The 18,417-nt window shown below is 41.9% G+C and overlaps 1 protein-coding gene across 11 annotated transcripts in view; it reads right to left on the reverse strand.

The window, feature by feature from the left end:
- The window catches only part of rbm47 (RNA binding motif protein 47), a 47,274-nt gene that overhangs the window by 20,132 nt on the left and 8,725 nt on the right, over positions 1–18,417 (reverse strand). For 5 of the 11 annotated variants that reach the window (XM_013912927.1, XM_013912925.1, XM_013912924.1 and 2 more), the window contains exon 1: positions 13,262–13,944. The gene's annotated coding sequence lies outside the window, so the exon portion shown is untranslated. Of the gene's footprint in view, positions 1–12,588; positions 12,817–13,261; positions 13,945–13,981; positions 14,314–14,986; positions 15,149–18,417 lie in introns of those variants that run through there. The other 6 variants (XM_005741105.2, XM_005741103.2, XM_005741106.2 and 3 more) reach the window with 6 other exon arrangements.

Consider the following 18,417-nt stretch of genomic DNA (forward strand, 5'->3'; position numbering starts at 1 on the left):
AGAACTGACAATTTACATAACTACATAACACGTAAAGAGAACAGTGCCCTATAATCTTATCAGATGGGATACAGTTACTACAGGGGGAGGTTTGTGCATGTGTGCGTGTGTGTTAGTGCCATTGTACAAGTAACACATTAACCAGTGGCTCTGTTAATGAAGGACAGGCAATCACTGGTTCTTTTGGCAGTACACACTCTCATTATATGCAGATACCCAGTTCAAAGTTTAAAATGGAGAAATCTATTCTCTCTCCAGTGGGGTGTAAAAGGGTTGCTGTGATGGCTATACAGAGTCATAAATTTATTTTAAAGTAGGAGAGCGCGTGACTCAAACACCAAGATGACTTTATGGCTCGCGCACTGCCTCTCAAACTTTAAGTAAGCATCTCTAAGGTGCCTTCCTGATCTCACATCAACGATTCATGACCCAGGTGATATTTATACTATGATAATATTATCTCTAATAACCCAAATACACAAATAATCTTTTAAAAATTAAAATAAGAACAAAACATAAGTAGGTTTAGAGATCATTAATTAAGGTTGTATATTTTTTCAACTATCTCTACAAGAGGAGCTATAGTTGTTAATAGATATATGAATTTGAAAAATCATGGCCGGCGCCAATTGTCCCCAAGTAAGAATCACTTCCTCCAAAAGCTAAAGTGGGAAGCTACTACGGTTTAAACCAACAGCAAGAACAGGGTCTCTCAAATAAAAGTGCAAAACAGCGTGAATGAAATGCAATACAAGCAAAGAGTCACAGCCGAATGAAGAGGAGACACAAACAGAGAGAAAGAGATATGGGACCGGCCCTGCAGGTCTGACATGAACCATTGGAAGCAGTACACAAACGACTTTTCCAACGGACAGTGTGATGTTCAAGTCTGTAGAAAAGCCAGATGTCTTGTTTCTAAATCAAAGTGAGAGCAGCAGATACCAAAAATTCAACACCCCAAAAGACCAACATCAGCTGATATCACTGAGCTGGAAGTTTACTGTGTAAATGTGGTTACACACAGAAAACAAGAATTTAAACAGTTTTATTGGCAGTTTTATTTTAATGTACATCTGACTTTTCTCAGCTCAAGGTTAACCGGTCTGTGCGTTCGGTAACGTTTCTTTCAAATAAAGTCAGTGTTAATTGAGCATGACGTTCGTTCAGGCAGGACAATGCCAGCCCTCATGAGCTGATGGCTCAGGTGATACCTGTGCAAACATCCAAACTGAAAATCTCATACAGTCAGTGCACATATACACACCACTTTGCAACCCTGACTGAATCTGACTGAATCAGTGCTATATCCATTATCATTGACACCTGCGCTGCTCTTTCTGCTTCTGTCCGCACCTCCAGCTTTCAATAACTTGCACATGAAACTAAGTCATACCACCAGATATTTACCGTAAATGTTAAGGTTTAGATACTGGCATTGACTTCAGACCAGTGCAAACACTCCAGATGCTCAAACATATGCTGATATGATACAGCCTGTGCACATTTCCATTTGCCTTTGCTAACCTTTAAGAACAATTATTCCGTTTAATGAATCGATCATAAAAACTTCTGCAAAATCATTTAAAAGTATCTGCTGCATTCAATTTGAGAAGTATGATCAGCGCTGCATTTTAGAGCGTTTGAAATTCACGTATAAAGTCAAACATCATCAGCGGGTTTGCAACGAGATCTCGTTGGGGTGGCGTTTAGGTTTTGTGTTGAATGTAAACTTCAGTGTCTTTACTACAGTTAATGCATAAACATTACAGAAATGCCCTGACATGTGTCTCAGCACCGCAAGGTGTCCGTTTCTCATGAAAAGATTTCCACCAGGCAGCAGATCACCCCACTGTCAGAGGCAGCAACTCAACCCGCTTTAAAAATAAAAAAATAAAAATAAAGACAGACTCTGGGGTTTCAGTGTGATGTTATCCATGTTTATCTGTCAGCATGTACCAGTCAGCTCTGACCTAATAACTGTAAAATATAAAATGTTTAGTAGTAGTAAAAAGTACCAGTAAAACTATCCAGTATTGCTTCACATACAGTAGATAAGATCTACTAAAAATCTAAAACCAAAACAGAAACAAAAATATACACAAAAATGCAAAAAACAAAAACAGCATCTCCAGTCCTCCTTCTCCTTTATCACATACAGTTTTGCAACATGCTCTATTTTAGGGTCAGTATCACACCATTAAGTATTTTGTATTACTAAGTATTTTGTCACCCATGCCTTTTGTAGGACACAAGTGTCCTTGTGAAATGTAGCGAATCATAACTGGATGGGAACGGTTTCACTTCAGCATTCTCGTCATCATCACCCCAACAGAGGGAGCAAACAGCACAGGGTGTCAAACACTTGCATATATGTGATTGCACAAAGCTTGTAGCGTGCACGGAGAGAGAAAGATTAAACCTGTCCAGCATAAAGAGGGGGGAAAAATGCTGTTCGGCTTAAAAATGCTCAGATAATAAGACTGCACTGAAGCCAAACAGGAAAAGTCTGGTTCTACTCAGTCTAACACTTCCTCATTCAAAGGGTCACCTCGCATCCTGTAACTGCTGTCAGCCAATCTGCATGTCCCACTTATCGTGAACAAAAATGACTCAGCACAAAAAGAAAGCCTTTTTGGCCTCCTACCGCACAACCGCGCGCTCACAGGACGTTAAAGTCCTGATCTTTTTTTTTTTCTTCCATTGTGATGAAAGAAGTTTTCCCTTTTGCCTAGAATTTGTCAGCTGACACGTTGGTCATGTGGCTTATCGCTAACCAGTGAAAGAGCAGCAGCAGTGTGTGTGTGTTTGTGTGCTTAGCTGCTACAATCACTGCCAAGGTCAAGGAGACCATGAAAGAAGGATAAAGAACTATGAGTAAAAGACCTGAAGGAGCTCAAAAACATGCGGACACCACAGAAATAAAGAAATAGTCATCCTTATGACTGTTAACCGCACTGTAGCCACCTATTATCTGGCCAACAACCAGCAACCGCTGTAACGTCAATGTGGATGAGTGTCCTCCACCAACACGAGAAACAAAACTAACAATCATGTGACGGAGCATGAGCAGCAAGGGCGTGAAATAAGAGACAGACCAGAGGAGATGGGCCAGTTGTACAGGATTAAAGCTGCACTTGTTAAATCACCACTTCAGCTAAAATTCACGCAGTATTGTGCAAAAGTTTTAAGCCATCCCTCATTTCCTTACATTTTGCCTCTAAGGAGCCAGACTTTCTTGGAACATTTCAAAGCAGTCTTGAGCAAGGCCTTAAGATCTTTCAGGGATTTTCTTTGGACATTGGCTCCTTTTCCCACTCATTTCCAGTCCTGTCCCTGTCCCCAGTACCTGACCATCTTCAGAGGAATGTTTTTTCTGTTTGTTGAGCCACTCAGCCCTGACACATTACTCATTCATAAATAAATAAGGCACCTGACTCAAGGGATGAACCAGTTCTGCATCTACAGACTACTTAGCTTTACCAGCATTGTTACAAAACCACATCATTTGTTCCCATTTCTTTTGTTGAATCTATGAACTATGCCACATATATCACAGCCTGACAGACACAAAATCGTATATTTGCACTACCAAGATGATTCTCAAAGCTGTTAGCTGGAAACTTGACATATCTCAGCATGCTGCAGAGCGTGTCCTTAAAAATTTGAGGAAACAAAGACAAAGGGAAGACGAAAGAAGAAGTGGCAGGCCTAAAAGCTATCCACAACAGATGAACAGTATCTAAAAGTCATGTCCTTATGAAGAAGGAAAAAAAATCCAATCCTGACAAAGGACCCGAGTGATGTGTCTGGCCCTACACATCTACTGTGCGGGATCATCCAGACAGCAAGAACAAAGAGAGCTTTGAATGTCCTTCAAGAAGCCAGGAGAACTGCTCCTAAAGAAATGACAAGAAAGCTTCCCTAAGAGATTTCAGTCTGTGTTGTAGACTGAAGAAGAATTGTCATTCTGAATGTCTTCTTACCCATTTTGTAGTGTAAAGAAATGAGAGGAGGCTCAAGACTTTTAAATTAAACCACAATAAAGGACACACAGCACTTACTGCAAATAATTCTAACTGATAAAAGAAATCTTGCAAAACTAGATGCACTTTCCTAAAAAGAAAAAAAAGAAAAAGAAGTCCAGTAAGGACAACTGGCCAGTGTTCGTGAAGGACACTGAGCGCACAGACATTCAATGTCAAGGATGTCAGCAAACCTTTTATTCTGGAACCGTTTTCCAAACGTGACGCAGCGTTTTTAATGGCTGCTCAAACAGCAGTTCAGCGTCAAAATGTTTGCCCTGGTAATCGTCAGCAGTCACCAGTTAACTTTGTGAATATTTGCATTAACAGGGCAGCAATTTTGATATGTTCACTGTAGTACAAACGCGTGGTTAACAGTCAGAGCCTCTGATTGGTTGTCTTATCATATACCAGCAGTAGTAAGCATCACATGTCTTTATGAATGGAGCATCACCTATAATCAGTCCACTTCCATAAATGTACTGTATGTCATGCTTTAGCATACAAGTAATGCATCTTTTGTCTTTTGGCATCATCCCTTACTTCCTGGAAAGACTGAACAATCTCTAGCTAGCACACCTAAAGAAATGAAAACACACACACACACACACACACTCGGTAAAGTGAGAAGGGAAGGTAGGCAGATAAGAACAGAATGAACAGAATGAAAAGCGGATGGAATTCATCGCTGTTCTCGACAGCTAACGCACAATAGCTGTTCTGCTAAACAGTGTCATGCACACCGCCCCGAAACAGAGGCTTAATGACGTGAAAAATACAAAGACATCACCCTGAGAAACTAAAGCAGTGTGAATTCCACCTGTTCACCTGCTCCCGTACTGAAACCCCTAATACAACAAAGGGGAGGGAAGAAGGGGGGGTGTGGGAACATAAGAGAGAGGGAAGATCAGAGAGAGAAAGAGCCCGACTGTCTGCATATAAAGAGTGTGTGTGTGTGTGTGTGTGTGTGTGTGTGTGTGTATGTATGTGTGTGTGTGTGTGTGAGAGAGTGCTTCAGTGTGGATACTTTATGTCAGTTTTGTGCATCAGTTCAGATTCAACCTACGGAACATTCCATTCTGGCACAGTGTGAGTCTGCGTGTGCACATGTTTGTGGTCGTGTTTTAGATTTGAAGAATACCAGTTTACTGTTAGGAAAGTAGTGGTTAAATTATCTGTTCTTAACATATATGTAAATGACTTTACTGTCCTCTTAAGTGATGGAAATTCAGCCCTGTGTGTCTGCGTTTGGCCTTATCAGGAGATCCAGCGCAGAGCCGTGTGTAGCTTCTTTCCCTGCAACAGACTCACTTACACACAAAACACACCCCTCAACAACATCCACATTTACTCGCCCTCCCTGCCAGTATCAAACCACCCTCTGCACACACACACACCTTGCCTCTTGGACTGCTGTCCAGACAACTAACCCATTGTGTGTAGCAACAGGTATGCAGAGAAGAGTCTGTTTGAGTACATGCAACAAGAAACTTGGTGTGTGTGTGTGTATGTGTGTGTGTGTGTCTGTGAACAAGCTAAAAGGATACCTTGGCATTTTTTCCCCAAGTCTGTTTCATAATGATTCCAACATGAGCTTATGCACTTTACTTTTGTTTTGTAATCTCTGCAGCTCCTCTACGAAAGCACCTGAAGTTTAACTGTCTGTTAGGACAAACGTGGGGTTTGTCCTACGTCCCTTACATTAGAAACCGGTTATGCCACTGCTAATATGGACAAATACAGAAGACAAAGCATCATACATACGTTTGTGAACCTGTCTTATAACATGTCTCCGACCTCACTCGTTTAACCCGAAAGGGCGCAAGAGGAGGATTTAGGAAACAAGCAGTGAAATGAAGCACGATAACAGCATTAGTGTACAAGCAGGTTTGGGGGACAGAAGAGGGAAGGGAGGGAGGCGAGCAAGATAGGAGGAGAGGATGGAGGGTTCAGCGGTGTCACCGCACTGGGGGGGTGGAGGGGTTACTCGTGGGTCAAAGGTTGAACAGCACAAAGGCAGAGGGAGAGAGGGGAAAGGGGGGAAGAGGAGTGTTGATCCAGCCTTCGCAGTGAGTGGAAGTCACCTGTTTACACACTCGACAGTTCCGCCACGCTCACAGAAGGAAGGCAGTTGCACAATATCACATCTCAAAGGCACAGTCTAATTACAAAGAGGGGAAAAAAAGACTTTTTCACATTTAAATGTTGTGAAATCAGTCTACACAGACAGATAATCCGAGTTTTGAAATAACTGTCTCCTTATCGTGGTTGACAGCGTTCATGTGGTCAAAGAATGAAATATAAATGATCCCTTTGAACACTAATCTTCAGTGCTGTTCAGTGGAAGCGCTACATATTATTAACTATATCTAGGAGGTGAACACAAGAGTACACAGTGTAAGAAGCTAAGTGGTGGTGGCTGGGGTAGATAGTGGAATTAAGAGTTTGGACAGTCTGACACTACGATTTATATTTGAAGTCCTACTTGCATGTTGATTTAGGCAAAAAAAAAAGTATGGTTAATTAAAGTGGCAATAAAATCAATGCAGATATCTTTCAATTATAAAAAGTGTACCAATGCTGTAGTTGAGTTGAGAGTAAATAAACTGTCAGCAACCAGTGAACAGGTGACCTATCTAACTGTATTTTGGAGAAAGAATTTTTTTTAATTTAATGAAGACACAACTTGCATATTCTGCTACGTATCTACAGAGCAGATTTAACACATATGTATAATCCTGCTACTAGACTTCAGAGGTTTCAACTCCTGATAATGTGGTTTTTTCACACACAGCACAGCATTTTCCTCAAAATCTACTTCCGCAAACAGGATTAGTCCATTAACTGTTCTGGACAGACATGTTGGTGCTGAATTTCTTAAGTAAAATAATCACCACAAACTGGTTGTTTGTGCTGTCTTTGCAGCACAGCAGGTTTCACCAGTACAAAACCACTCAGAAATAACTGAATGCGGAATCATTACATGGTAATAGTTCTCCAAGCTTTCATAAATATGTTTCAAGGAAATGATTTTATCCTCAAAAGTTCCTGCTTGAGAACATTTCAGATCTACAAAAGGGTTTGATTCACAGCTGAACATTTCTGATTGGTTTAGTAATTGAGGGATAACTTTTGTAGTAGCACAACAAGAGCTGCTCGCTTTTACCAAAAGAGAGACAATCTAGAGAATTTGTCGATCCTTTAGTTATTGATAAACAAGGCTGGAAAGAGCATGTTCATCATGGTAAATGTCAGAGGACACCTTGCAGAGTAGGTAGTTTAGCAGCGACTTGCTTTGTTGCTTGTAAAGTTGGCTGGCAGACTTTGCGTTACATCTGTCCATGCAGAATACATTTTTTTAGCTTTCTCTGGGTACTCAGCAAAAAAGAGCACACACAGAAGGCTTATTTGTGCATCTCGCACCACTCTTTCAAGAAACAGTTGCCTTTGAGCTGACTGAACTGTGGTGATGATCTCTGCCTGGAGGTCAGAGAGCCATCAGAGGAAAGAAGGTAAAAGAAGAAGAGTGAGAACAATACAGAGACCTGGGGTTTTCTTGACCTGGTCATGGGCGTAGCCATCCTTGGATAAAGCTAAAGTTACAGGAAGTGCTTGGATGAAATATCCGATTTACATAATGGTTCATCTTTCACAGCAAAAATTCACTTTAAATCACCCAGTGATTATCTGTGAAGTTTCAGTTGTACAAACAGACCCTTTGACCATAGCATTTCACTCAATGCGTAATCTATAACTGAAGAGTACATTTGTCGGCTTATCCACGTTTGTAACATCTGAACAGTTTGTTAAGCAACCGGACATCTGCTGACGTTACTTTTTATCCTGGCTGTGCGAAAACAGCCGTCATGTTACCGAAGATAAAATATAGATAAACAACAACGTGTCTGTGTCGTGTTTGTTGTCTGACAGTATGGTGATGTCCTAATCTCTGGATAAGGACAATCTCTGCGAGGTCCTGTGCTTGTGATGTTACTAAGTGCAACCCTGGTGTTCATCCAAGTGTAACTTTAAAGTGTGAAGGAGGTGTCTATCCAATCAGAATCCAGGATGGCTGGATTATAGATTTTGCTCCTGATTACAGCTAGCACCCATCGTCCTCTCAGTCGATGCCGTTAGTTATGAAAATAATGTCCTGAGCTCTCGAGCATCACTGCCCAGGGTTGTAACGCTTTAGTGACTGTTGTCACTGTCTCATTATGGCTATCGCTAACGCCACACTGGTAAGAGCTGGTGTGGTTATCTACAAAGTTCACTTGTGGGTCATATAGTTTCTCTACTCCTTCCACTGCATAAATACAGAGTTGGTGAACCTGACAGTTAAGCTCAGTGTCTCTGTGCAGCTTTTGCTGTGTTTTGAAGGTGATCGTCTGTGGTCATGAAGCTATTTAATGCTTCAGTTTTGAAGCTAGCGGTCCTACGTTTCAGTGCCGACTTGAGTCGGGGGTTCCAGATTGAGTGAGTGAGGGGTTACTTTGATGCCCCCTAAGAGCCACATGAATGCTTGACTCATAGGTGTTACTTTCTCCAGTCGTCTCAATCAAAATATTCGACGGCCTCAGCTAAAAGCTCAAACACTTCAAAACAGTAACTCTAAAGTCCTTTCTGGTAAAAATGAGACTACTTTAGCATTACTAAGGATCTGTGCATGACACGCTACAGTTCTCTCAGATTAAGAGGCAGGAACTAAACAGCTGTTATCACTGTTTTAGCTTGGACGGGAGGCTGAAGGGTTTAACCCCTCATACCCCTTATTTGGAGGGATGAGCACAGATGAATGTGTTGTGCATCTCAGACTGAGAAGAGCCTGTAGCAGAACATTTTGCAGATAATAAATGGCTCATAGCAGAGAGATGGCAAGTCAGAGTTGTTACCGCTCTCCCTCAGTGGAGGATGAGGGGCTGATGTCATTGCTGCAGACAGAATTGGTCGGGAACTGTTCTCATCTTCTGAGGGGGGAGCGGGTTTAAACCTTTTGCTAAGGAAAGAGTAACAGGAGCAACAACAGCTGAAGGAGTTTGATGGGAGAAAACAGAACTAATGACACTCCATAGGGCTTTTCCAATATCCTACGTACACTTAACTGAAACAGAGCCGTAAGAAGAGTACGCTGTGGAGGACACCTCTGCCCAGAGGTTAAAAAAAAATAAAAGTTAAGAGCAGAAGAGGGAGGACAATAAGGGAGCTGGGGTTTTCTTGACCTGGTCAGAGGTTTAGTCCCAGTGATATCAAATCACAGCTACGGTTACAGGAAGTGATTAGAGGAGGGATCCAACCATTTACCTGGGTCGTGTTTCAAAGTAGTTTTTTTTTTTTTTTAATCAGCTAATTAGTTCAAGATTGATCTTCAGACTACATTTATGAGATTCAATGCTTTATGGAAAAATACACGCTCACTCTTACACCCTACAGCCAATTCAGAATCGGTGATCAACCCAACAGGCATGTGTTTGAACTGTGGGAGGAAGCCATGCAGGTGCAAGGTGCAGGGAGAAGATGCAGACTCCACACAGAAAGACTCCCGGTGGATTCAAATCCAGGATTTTATTATATAATATTATATAATAATAATTATATTTCATTAAATCTCAACAAGCCGTTTGCTAAAGCAGGGATGTTAAAGTCATTTTACATAAAGGGCCACATAAAGTTTAAGTGGGCCAAACGAGTGAAGCTCTCTCTTTCTGTCAGTGTAAAGAAGTTTAACATTAAATCCCTCAGATAAGAAAAAGTTTCAAGTTGCAGTTTCAACAGCTCATCTCACTTTTTCTACACAATAAAGAAATGTGCCTGTAGTAAATCAAAGACATCTGTCAGCCTGATTCATTCAGCTTAAATTGTAAAAAACAGAAAAAGATCTGGTAGCTCATCGCCCAGACCATCCTGTAATTATGAAACAGGACGTTTATTTTAATTCACAAAAAATCTTTCTTTTTCTTTCATGTTTCTTACTGTGGAATCATTGCAAAACAACACAAAACAGGAATTTCTATTGTAGAAAATGAAAACAGAAACTATCTTTTACATAATTACTTGGGTGTAGTGTGAATGGCCACGGGGGAGGGCTTTTTTTGGTAGCAAATACTGTAAAACTTGTGAAAATACAGATGCAAGCCTATGATTTAAGTCCTCCTTCACATTTTTCCCAAAACCATCAGTGGGCCAGATTGGAGTCCTCGCCAGGCCGATTCTGGCCCTCGGGCTTTATATTTCACATCGCTGCTCTAAAGTGAAACAAACCCTAACCAAAGCGCTTGAGGCGTGTATTATAAAACTAATTCTTTCAACAAATGTTTTTTTCAATGGTTTTTAAAAACACCATCACTTTTGTTCTGTTTGATAGACTTTCAGAAAATCTGATTTCATGAATTGAGGAACTGGCCCTTTAAAACTCCTGATGACTACTGTTCCTCCAAATTTATTTGTCATCCTCTCTGACAATCTTCTAACATTTCTTTTCCGCCACGTTTCTCATTCTCAACCCTTATTTTCCATCTTTGTTACAAGAGGAAGAGACAAGCACATTATAAATCATATGTTCCTCTCCCTTTTTTTCCACCTGTACTTGTTACCCTATTTTTTTAAGCTCGGTTCAACTTCCCTTCAGCTCACTGCTGTTCGGTGTTTGGCCCGATCAGAGGGGAGCTGAAGAGGGAGGTGGGGGGTTGATAAAGGGGAAGAATGTGGCCATTGTGCTTTCCCGGTATGTGTGTATTTGCGACAAACAGAAAGAAAGAAAGAAAGGGAGAGAGAGGAGAGCAAGGCTGATCAGATCTTGTTACAGGTGTTTCATAAACAACACAATAGCGCTAACAGGTTTCCTTCTGCCTCTCCGCTGCACTCGTTACTCTGCAGCTCTAGATCTCTGCCTATGTGCTGGTGGATTAGGCTTACGGTTTTGTCGCGTACACACCACACTGAATCTGTGCTTCCCCATCATGAGCATAAGATGATCATGTGACAGACATGTCACAGACGCTTGTGTCTGTGTGAGTGTGCAGTTTATGCTGTTTCTCTTCCTTATGCTTGAGGTTTGCTGAATAATAAAGTCCAATCGGTTTCTTGCTTTAAAAAAAAACTGATATGTTAATTAAATAAAAGATCTCTTCCTGTTGCCTTCTGGTTTAAGAAATCTGTCTTTTCTTCCTGAAACTAGACAGGGCCAAAACACAGCAAAAATAAATTCAAACTAGGACAAACATCGAGATATAAATGTATGTCTTAGATGACGTCTGCTTCTGTGCTTTCCACTTGTGGAATGTGATACAGCGAGTTGAGAGATAAGCGCCACTCGGAAAAATGGTTCACCTATTGAACTTGGTTACACAATCAGTAACGAAGCCACAGCTACTGTCCGAGACGGCGACACAGACAAACGCAAAGCCCCGATTGAATAACCCCTTCCATATGCTAACCATTCAACTGGTTTCTATTTTTGGCTTCGGTTTTCACATCAGAATGTCTAAAGAAGCCACGTATCACCACTTCATCAGGTCTGACCAGCACTTCAACACACACACACACACCTTTGAAACACCTTGCAGGTCCAGGTATTTACAGTATTCACACGGAAGCTGGCCATCTGTACACAAACATTTCGTCTTGTTTCCATCACTTCAGAAGGCAGCAAACTGACTTATGCTTATTTCCTGAAGACATACCCTCATGCTAACCTTAAACTGGCTCTAACCTGAACCCAAACCTGAACTGAGGTCACTGAAGTTAACTGAAACTAAGCTAAAGAGTAAACTAGTGAGAAAAAGAACAATTCAATTAACCGAGATAAAATAAACTTCTGACAAATAAAACAAACGTACATGGTAGTTGTCTTTAGTTTTTGTCAGTTTGGTCAAATTTGCTCAGATAGTAAACGCGAGGTCTGTGCAAATGTTTACCGAGACTGGATGTCTACAAGGCTGTGAGTGACAGTGGTGTGTTTGTATTGTAGAAGCTAATCTGATCTAATCCCTGACAACGACCTCCAATATTATAGAGAAAAATAATACTGAAAAAAGCAAAAACCAGACGCTCTCATTGGATCTCAGAGAGTGAGCAGAGTTCTAGCCTGGTTAGTACTTTGGCTGTAAGCTTCGTGTGGGACTATGGTGCAGTGGTTAGCACCGTTCCAGGTTTGAACCCCAGCTTATCTACCCCACATGGACGTGAAGTAGATGTAGACAAGTGTAGACAAGTAGATAAGTGTATAGAATAAAGTACAGTATGGATGTATGGTTAAAATGTGACTTCTAGTCTAAAAGCACTTTAATAATCTAACTTAAAATTTTCCACCCCAAAAAAATGATGAAGGAATAACTTGGTCAACCGGCCCCATACTGCATGCCAAACTGGTTACCAGGAAACAGAAACTAAAGTTAACTTCAATGCAAGTACAACTTAAATTACTGTAAACTGGCACATGACTTACTGTCATTTTTACACTCTGATTTCCTTTCAACTGACATTTAAAAGTCACACATAGTATATTATTGTACTTTGAATGCTTGCTTGAATGAGCTTTAGCATAAATAAGATTTGAGGCATCACTTACTGCATTTCCTTATGTGGAGAAACACGTGAATATTTCCAGAAACTACAGCTGGACAAATGACAGCTTGGCAAATTTGAGCGGATACCCTCTGTGTCAGTGAGACAGTTGTTCTTGAAAAGATCAGCTGGATGTAAACTGTCACACACACACAAAAACACACAGACACACGGGTACACACACGCACACACTACTCTGCTTTCATATGCACACATATATACTCGAGCAGCTAAGTCTCGTTTGCACAACAACAGGACACCCAAGGCTAACTGGCGCCCTGCTCGACCAGTTTCTGAAACCCACACACACACACACAGAAGATGACAAGACAAGAACACATAGAACACACACACACACACACAAATAAACATTCAGTACTCGCTCCGTAACCTTGCAGTGAAGGTTACAGCAGTCAGTTGGGTCAATGTGAACACTGGACCAGCTGAAGAAATGTCCTTCCAGATTACCCACTGTGTGAGTGTGTGTGCATGTGTGTGTGTGTGAGTGAGTGTGTCTGTGTGTGAGTGTGTGCTGTTAAACCTCCAGGTGAGAAAACACACCATGGCTCCCAGCTACATTTACAACATAACTGTTCAGACTGAAATGAGAGAGAATTTCTGAAAAAGAAAAAAAAAAAGGGGGGGGGGGGTGCACACACGATGAGTTCCCAGCCAACCTGTAGGATGATGGGACGTGTAGTCACGGCGTCGGCGTCAAAAGGCAACGATCCGGCTTGTCACTTTCTCATCTTCCCCTCCCGCCTTCTATCTTCCTTTGTACAGACAGTCAGGTTCTCTCCGGCTCCGTGTTCGCTGTCAGGGCACTTCCTGTCTTCAATGACAGGTCCCCCAAAGCACAATGAGAAGAGATCTCAGACACTTCTGTCAAACACACTGCACACACACACACTGCACACACACACACACACACACACAGAGGAGAGGACGACTCAAAGTTTCTCTTCTCCTTTTGGTGTTTTTTTGGATTCTGACTCAGATCCTCTCTGTTTGTCCTCTCCTCTGCTCCAGTCACGACAGCGCTCGTAGACGTAACAGCGGGAGACGGGAGAAGGAGGCCGGTGCACAAGGTCTCGAAGTGGAGGAGAGAACAGGAGGTGACAGAGTTGAAGGAAAGCATTAGAGAGAGAGAGAGGGAGGGAAAGAGGGAGGGAGCGAGGGAGGGAGGGCACTGGTAATTAGTGAGTCTGTACCTGACTCTCACTGACATAAGCCCCACATTCCTCAGAAGCGAGAAGGGGGGAGAGATGAGGAGGGAGAGAGGAAAAGGGGAAAAAGTTTGGAACACACACTAATCATCCCAGGACACACATCAGAGAGGACCCTCTTCATCCCAACATACACACAACCACACACACACACAAATCTGTCTTCCTTACAGCACAGCATAACTGTCACGGCGCTCAAGTCAAGCCTGCATGATGTTCAGCGAAGGTGCTGCCGCTCCTGAAGCTTCGCCGTCTGTCACCTAAACGCTCCACACACCTGCTTTTAGTCCCCTTTCTTTCTTCTACCTCTCTCTCAGCTCGTCTTTCCCTTTCTGTTTCTCTCTTTCGCTATGTGTATGGTGTACACACTGCCAGCTCCTAAAACTCACCAAACCAGAATCTGACTGCCCATACCCCCAGCACACCTCCTCCCTGCCTCCTCCTTCCTATCATTCCGGATAGGAAATGCTATCCTCCTGTGGCCCTGTCCAATCCAAGTGTGTGTGTGTGTGTTTGAGTGAGTTAGTGCGATCAGCCAGACCTGAGAGAGGAGATTCAGCAGCATTCCTCTAAAGGAGTTTCCTGCACACCTACCACATGATCGCTCTCATCCACCGCTTGCTTATTAGTGATGATCACACACGCTCATTCACAAATACACACATACACCCCTGAGGTCACGATGACATGCTGTCTTTACACTGTAGTGTTCACCTCTCTGACGTGCGCGCTGCAGATCCCTCTGTAATGACACCTTTGTGTAATAACAACCCACTCGGGCACTCTCTCAGGTTTCTTGTGTTTGAATTGTCAGCATGAGCGTGACAAAAAGCATGACTGACAGCTGAAAGGGAAATCCAAACCTTTAAATGTCCAATATAAACAGTTTCTCACTTCTGTTAAGGAGGGTCCTGCCGTAAAGCTGAACAGAAAGTAAAAACTGTTTTTTTCTTTCTACTCCTTCACACAGTCCTTCCTCGTCTCATGCGCTTTATCCTCTTTTCTGATCTTTTCAGAAAATGTCATACTTGTTTGATCATGTTATTGAGGTTCAGCAACCCTGAGTCACAGTATTCACTTCTCATTCAAGACTGCGTAAAGTGTATTCCTGTATCTGTGTGTGTCTGTGTGTGTGTGTGTGTGCGTGTGCGCGCGTGTGTGTGTTGGTTACCCTACCTGAATTCCTTGGAGAGTTTGGCGTAGGCGGGACCAAGCGCTTCCTTCTTCCTGATCTCAGGTACGTGGCGAGCGCGACGTCTTTGTGACAGCCAGTTGTCATGGAGACAAGGAGAGAGCGCTGTGCTGAACAGGAGTGTCCGCGGTCAGCCAACCAGCAGACTGAGAACAGAAGAGAGAAGTGAGGACGCTGGATTTCTGTTTAGTGTAACAACACACACACACAGAAACACACATGCATACATTCAGATAAAGCAACCCCCCTCCACACACACACACACACACACACACACACACACGCTCGCAAGTTCCCTACTGTTTGTGTGTGTGTGTGTGTGTGTGTGTGTGTGTGTGTGAGTGTGTATAGGAAACTGAGATTGAGTCAGATGTGCTCACACAGAGAAATAACGTTTCAACACAGCGGCTGAACTCTAGCAGGGAGGCGGCCGGGCCGTTGAATAAGTTGCTCAATACTTTTTGACTTTAATGCTTACTTAACAGATTTCACACAATCCTTAAAAAAAAATTGCAAATACAAAAGCATATACACGGCAATAAGTCAGGCTTCTGTAACTGCAGCAGGCTGTGCAGTTCACCCCAAGTAATCTAAATACATCACGATACAGGTTTCACGGCTGATTGTTTCCTACTCTACTAACATAAGAGGAAGCGGTGAAAAAGCACAGATTAAACAAGTTTTAGCCACCATTGCCCGATTCTAGAGTAAAAGTAGATAAAACCCACCTACACCCTTGGCACCAGCCAAGCGTAAGCCTAGTCTTAACTACACCCAGTCCCAGTGATTCACATTAATTGCTGGGGTGGATTTTTAATGATTTTCTGGTGTCTCACTAACTTATAATTTTGGCTTTTGCAAGCAAATAAAATGGAATAAAAGAAGAGGTGATTTCACCACTTCAACACTGGAAAAGCAAAATTACTAAAGCTGTGCAAGAACGCACAGGTGCAGAGTCTAGTTTGGTAAGAAGAAGAAACAACTCGGAAATCTGTTCAGAAAACAGTGGAAGGAAAAAGTGGAAAGATGTTCAGCTGCCGTGTTGAGGTCCAGTCGCAGCTCTTCAGTAGCTCTTTCCTTAGAGAATCGAAACAGCTCCCCAGTGCTGTATCTGTCCATCCCTCACAGCTCTCTACTCTCTAAAAGTCTTATTGTGGAGTCGGTGTCATAAAAAAAGCTGATATTTTAACTTCTCGTGTGCTCCTCTGCAGGTTCACGATTCACACCACGCCCAGAAGAACGCATAATCCTATATTGCACAACAGGCAAAACTCTTATGTCAGACTTAAGATGCCAAGATAAAACTGATTACGCTTAAGACCTGTTGTAAGCTCTGCTGTTACGACCAGCCCGCTGTGCCTGAAGTTTGGTGGTTTAAAAAAAGTAAAATAAATGGACAGACGCAAGTTCATCGTAATGCTTTGTGGAAAAGGCACCCACACACGAGCGCACATTTTGTATATTCTTTGCATCTTTCTGCCTTTGGTCCAGTCCTTATTTATTCTCAGTCAGAATGTGATCAGGTGACTGACTCTGCCATTTTAGGATCTTTCACCTATTTATTCTTTAAAGCTTTAGTAATGTGCTGGGCGTCTGCCAGTAGAGAATCAATCGAACAATCAATGCCAGAGTACCTGTTCGACTGGTGACCTGCTTGTGTTTTTTCTCTGCATATTTGGATAAAGGCTGATCTTTGTTTCGTCGTTCCACAGACATTTGCCCCACATCTTTACCCGTTTCTTGTTTTGCAAATTCCAACCTGCCTAATAACCTGCTTATAGGGCTTACCTGGGGTTTGTGTCTCGTGATGAATCATCTGACCTTTCTTGCCTATGTACCAGGAAGCATTCTTGACTTATTTTGCTGTCTCAATATATTTAGAGGGTTTTTTTTCCCACCATCACGTAAAATTATTTTTCCAGTCATCCACACTGACTGGAGTTCCTCAGGCTTTAATATAATATGACTTTGATAAAGCTTAGAATTTAAGGTAGCATCTGTAATTTCACATGCGAAGACCAAAAAAAGCCCAAATATTTATGGTCTGTGTCGTATAAGGCATGCATATCCGGGGAGTGGGGTGGGGGGGATTTCCATAATTTTATTATCCAGCAAATCGCTTTTACTCGTTTCCTAAATAAACCTGTGTTTTTTCCAACCACAACCATTTTCTTTACAGGGTGAACATCCGCCTGCACAGACTTGCTTTAGTTAAGTGTTACGTCACAGTGAGTGGAAGATCATAGCTGCTTTTGAGTACCATTATTGATGTGTGTTGATACAGGACAGGCTTTTGAAAGTTATAAATCCCCACTGACAATATAATAACTCTGACACGAGATGAACGAGTTTATGGTTTAAAGACCATCAGCTTTTGCAAGACCAGACTTTATGAGGTGGATAAAGTTTCACCGGCATGGTCTGTGCACGTGAGGTGAAAATTAAAACATTAAAATATATTTGTTGCATGTAGTTTGTTCTGTAAAAATCAGTCTGGTATGTAGGACTACAATAATTATTCATTTCAGATAAATATGTAAAATGTGTTTTGTTTATGGCTTGTGCACACTCTGTCAGTCAATTTTCATACACAAATCATGCTGTTTACGCCAGAAATAGATCAAAGTGCTCCAACAGAAGTTTTAAAAAGTCATTATGAGGACTGAAGTCTTACTGTGTGACACTGATCCGGCCTCCTATAGCAATGCTTTCTGTGACGGAGAGGAAATCATTACCGATGGATGTCATTTTCACAGATAAAGGCAGTTCTATTGAGTGCAAGGGTTGGCATTGTTTAAAAGTTTACAGTGCTCATATCATGTTTAACAGTTGGAGGCTTCCAATAAAGAGTAGTCGTTCATAGGTCACGGGGAGATAAAAGTGTGATCATATACAGTTCACTGTGTCAAAGGAGGGAGGGCGGCTTAAACTGAGAAAGCTCCATTTGGCTTTTTCCCATTTAAAATGGCATAAAACACAACATGAAACTGATTACAGTATAAGTTAAGCTGAAAAATCTGTTAAACATACATTTTCTTGTTTACAAAAGGAAAGAAAAGGAAATCCTTTAAGTGGCATCTGTAAACAAACCAGAGTTGAAGGATAATCGAGGTTAATTACCACCTGAACTATTTCCGTATTTAAGGTTATGCTTTATAGCTTCTCCTCACTTAACAAGACAGATTACGACAAAAAAAAATAGGAAAACAAATGAGAAGAGTCGTTATTTTAACGAAGTCTCACACTCACTGGTCACTTTATTAGGTACACCTTACTAGTGCTTGGTTGGACCCCCGTTTTTGCCTTCAGAGCTTCCTTAACTCTTCATGGCACAGACTCGACATTCCTCAAATTTTAGTCCATACTGACATGATAGCATCACAGTTACTGCAGATTTTTTGGCTGCACATCCATC

The sequence above is a fragment of the Pundamilia nyererei genome, unplaced genomic scaffold (assembly GCF_000239375.1).
Source record: "Pundamilia nyererei isolate P.nyererei 1_Seehausen unplaced genomic scaffold, PunNye1.0 scaffold00107, whole genome shotgun sequence".
Classification (NCBI taxonomy): Eukaryota; Metazoa; Chordata; class Actinopteri; order Cichliformes; family Cichlidae; genus Pundamilia; species Pundamilia nyererei.